This window comes from Rutidosis leptorrhynchoides, chromosome 5, assembly GCF_046630445.1.
Source record: "Rutidosis leptorrhynchoides isolate AG116_Rl617_1_P2 chromosome 5, CSIRO_AGI_Rlap_v1, whole genome shotgun sequence".
Lineage (NCBI taxonomy): Eukaryota > Viridiplantae > Streptophyta > Magnoliopsida > Asterales > Asteraceae > Rutidosis > Rutidosis leptorrhynchoides.
In genome coordinates, this window is record NC_092337.1 from 343,844,502 (window position 1) to 343,849,707 (window position 5,206).

The window sequence follows — 5,206 nt, forward strand, 5'->3', positions numbered from 1 at the left end:
CTTAGAGGTTCCCGGGTTATTGTTACAACTTAAGAAATACGGTTGTTGACGATACATATAAAGTTCATCGTGGTTGGAATCAGGTTTCTCTATTTTGATGCCCTTTCCCTTATTATTTTCTTTTGCTTTTTCAAATTGGGTCGAGGTAATCTCTATAACATCATCGGAATCCTCATCGGGATCCGATTCATCGGAAAATTGATAATCTTCCCAATATTTTGCTTCCTCGGCGGAAACACCATTGACCATTATTAACTTTGGTCCATTGGTTGAGGGTTTTCTTTTACTTATATGTTTTTCCGTGGTTCCTAATATTTCCTCCTCCGGAACCTCTTCTTCTTCCGGTTCCTCTTCTTCCGGTTCCTCTTCGGGAATTTGTGAATCTTCCCAATATATATTCGACTCTTCATTATTATTAGGTGAGTCGATGGGATTTGTACTAGAGGTAGACATCTATCACACAATATCAAACATGTTAAGAGATTAATATATCACATAATATTTACATGTTAATAATATATAGTTTCCAACGAAAAGTGTTAGCAATCGTTTTTAAAGAAAACACGATCGAAGTCCAGACTCACTAATGCATCCTAACAAACTCGGTTAGACACACACTAATGCAATTTATGGTTCTCTAAGACCAACGCTCTGATACCAACTGAAATGTCCCGTTCATATTGATTATAAACGTTCCATATTAATTGATTTCATCGCGAGGTTTTAACCTCTATATGAGACATTTTTCAAAGACTGCATTCATTTTTAAAACAACCATAACCTTTATTTTATCGATAAATGTTTAAAAAGCATTACGTAGATTATTAAATAATGATAATCTAAAATATACCGTTTACACACGACCATTACATAATGGTATACAATAAGAATATATTACATCAAAATAAGTTTCTTGAATGCAGTTTTAACACAATATCATACAAGCATGGACTCCAAATCTTGTCCTTATTTTAGTATGCAACAGCGGAAGCTCTTAATAATCACCTGAGAATAAACATGCTTAGAACGTCAACAAAAATGTTGGTGAGTTATAGGTTTAACCTATATATTATCAAATCATAATAATAGACCACAAGATTTCATTTTTATAACACATCTCATATCAGGCATTTCGCAAACTGCATAGAGACAAAAATTATTCATATGGTGAACACCTGGTAACCGACATTAACAAGATGCATATAGAATATTCCCATCATTCCGGGACACCCATCGGACATGATAAACTCGAAGTACTAAAGCATTCCAAATTCCAGAATGGGGGTTGTTAGTTCCTGTAGATCTACCTTTAGGATTCGCGTCAATTAGGGGCCAGTTCCCTAATTCTTAGGCTACCAAGCTAAAAAGGGCATATTCGGTTTAATAATTCAACCATATAATGTAGTTTCGATTACTTGTGTTTATTTCGTAAAACATTTATAAAACTGCATGTATTCTCATTCGAAAAATATTAGATTTTAAAAGTGAGAAGTAAGACTTGGCCACTGGTTGATTCACGAACCTATAACAAATTTGTACATATATATCCAAGTATGTTCAAAATATATTTACAACATTTTTTATTACGTTTTAATGATTTGAGTTTGTTAAGTCAGCAGTCCTCGTTAGTAACCTACAACTAGTTGTCCACAGTTAGATGTACAGAAATAAAGCAATATATATTATCTCGAATCAATCCACGACCCAGTGTCTACAAGTCTCAGACTCGATCATAACTCAAAGTATATATATTATTTTGGAATCAACCTTAACCCTGTATAGCTAACTCAAACATTACTACATATAGAGTGTCTATGGTTGTTCCGAAATATATATATAGATGGGTCGATATGATATGTCAAAACATTGTATACGTTTATGTGACAACCCGGAAATTTCCAACCAAATTTAAACTTTAATCTTTATATGTTTCCAACACGATAAGCAATATTTGTTAAGTTAAATTTCAAGAATTTTAAACTATGTTCATACATTCATTCAACCTCGACCAAGTTCCAACGATTCACGAACCATTAAACGAATATGATTATATATGTATATGTGTATATATATTATAACTTGAAACGTAAACAAAATATTAGATTAAATACTTTATATGATTGTATCTGTTTCAAAATGTTTATCAATGGAATTAGAAGATAAGATCAAATGATTGAATTATCAGATATATTGAATTATGATTACAAGTCTCTGTTGAAAGGCCCACGTTGATTTGAAGAAATCTTTCCATTTTAACAATATTCGGAAAATGGTTAAGTGATTTATAAATAAGAACAAATTGTCAATCATTGAGAACTAGACAAAGGATAGTGGAAGATTGAATCTCATAAAGACTCGATTGATCTATTTAGTTCAAACGTACAAAAACGTTTTCAGTTTAAAAAGAACTTTATTATTAAAACGTATATAACTTTTATAAATATCTAGAACCACTTTTGACAACTCATTACTTAACTAGTATGATAAAGATAACGATATTTATATTTTATTTTATTAAATATATATAACGATTTAAATTAATATTATATATATTTATACGCGTATTATACGTACATAGTTTTATACTTTTACTATACTTAAACTTTACCTTTACTTTATTTTTACTTTACTTTAACTTTAATAATTCACTTTAATAATTCATACTTTAATAATTCACTTTAATAATTCATACTTTAATAATTCACTTTAATAATTCACTTTAATAATTCATACTTTAATAATTCACTTTAATAATTCATACTTTAATAATTCACTTTAATAATTCAAAAATCTATTATAAATAGAATTCAATAGGTTTCATTATTTCATAGAAACTTGAAAATATTTTTCTCTAAACTCTCTCAATCGATTTACATATATATATTTACTCCGTATTATTTCAAGATATTATTAGTATACATAAAATATTACGACGGAGTGCTGTCCGAGTGATTTCGAAATTGTTTTTCGAGTAGGATAGGATTAAGGAAATTATGGGTTATATCTATGGAGGTGATTGAGTATGGTTCATGGGTATGCTCGTGAGGTCAATATAGTGTTTACCATTTCCGTTGCATCTACGTACCTTTCCTGCAATATTGAATCTCAATATTGATACGTGAGTACTCATTATTTAACTTTTACATATTAATAGTGTATCCCTGACTAGTGCTCGAGTATTTAGGATTATGCATGCTTGTACTTTTGATATTGCCCTTAGACAGGTTAGGTTGAATCTTGAATTAGTTACACTTGCGGTTGAGATAAGGTATAAGATATGCATATCCTTGGAAAGCTAGCGAAAAATTAAGAACTTTTCCTTTAGATATCGAATGGTTTCGATGAACGGATTAAAAGTTATAATCAATTGAATTTTCGATATTTTTATTAAAAATGATTATTATTATCATCGTTTTTATCGTCGTTCTAGTTTTATCTTATTATTATCATTATTATTATCTTTATCAATAAAAGGGATTTATCATTAAAAATTGTTATTTTTTTATTATTACTATCGTTATTATCGTTAAAGTTATAATTAGTATTATTATTATTATCCAATTATTATTATTATTATTATTATTATTATTATTATTATTATTATTATTATTATTATTATTATTATTATTATTATTATTATTATTAGTATTATTATTATTATCATTATCATTATTAATATATATATCATTATTTAAAAATGGTTATTGTTATTGTTATTATTATTATTACTATTATTACTATATTATCATTAAGATAATTATTAGTATTATCGTTAATAATGTTATAATAACTATCATTATTAATATTAGTGTAATTAAAACAAATATTTGTAACACCTAATTATTTTGATTACTATTATTATCATTATTATGAACACGATATAAAAGACGATTAAAAGCTATTAAATGAAACGATTAGGAAATAATGAGTAAGAGTATCATGATGAAATTAAAATATTATAAGATATTGATTTAGATAAAATTATAGTTCTTATTATTTTTATCATTACTATTATTATTAAAAGTGTCGTTAGTATTAAAACTATCATTTTAACAAAAATTATCATTTTAATAGAAATGTCATTGTTACTATAAAATATCATTATTATTATTATTTTAAATAGAATTATTATTTTAAAGATAATATTAAAAATTATCGTAAATATTAAAGTTATCATAATTAGAATTATCGTTTTATCATAATGTCATCTTAGTAATTATAAATATTGATATTTTTATAATAATAATTATTATTACAAAATAATACAACTTTTACTTACTATCATTATAGATATTATTTTATCAAATAAATATGTGATACAAACATATTTTACTACGTGTAATAACTTACTTTAATAATACCTATCATATTATCTTTATGATATTAAATGAACCCTATAAATTTTATTACTTAATATATATAAAAGTATATTTTATTATATAAATTTAATATAGAATTTTATTTATTAATAAATAAATTATATTATTTACTCTAATAAATCTTTTAAAAATATTTAAAAATATAAAACGACGATATTTAAACTATATATTAATCATGTATAGATTTTTGGAAATTATTTTGAGTCAAATTTACTTTTGTTGACTTTTGCATATTAGCCTCGAGCATTAGGATTGTGGTACACTATGACTTGACCTAATTTGTTAGACAAATATTGACCAACACATAAATATATATAATTAATTTAGGTTCGTGAATCCGAGGCCAACCTTGCACTTGTTCAATGACGTTATATGTATTTTTACTACGAAATACAGTATGGTGAGTTTCATTGCCCCTTTTACTCTTTACATTTTTGGGCTGAGAATACATGCAAATGCTTTATTAACTGTTTTACAATAATTATATGCGTGAGTTTCATTGCCCCTTTTACTCTTTACATTTTTGGGCTGAGAATACATGCAAATGCTTTATTAACTGTTTTACAATAATTATATGCGCGAGTTTCATTTGCCTTTTTACCCTTTATATTTTTGGGACTGAGAATACATGCGCTTTTATAAATGTTTGACGAAATAGACACAAGTAATTGAAACTACATTCTATGGTTAAATTATCGAAATCGAATATGCCCCTTTTTATTGAAGTCTGGTAATCTAAGAATTAGGGAACAGACACCCTAATTGACGCGAATCCTAAAGATATATCTATTGGGCCTAACAAACTCCATCCAAAGTACCGGATGCTT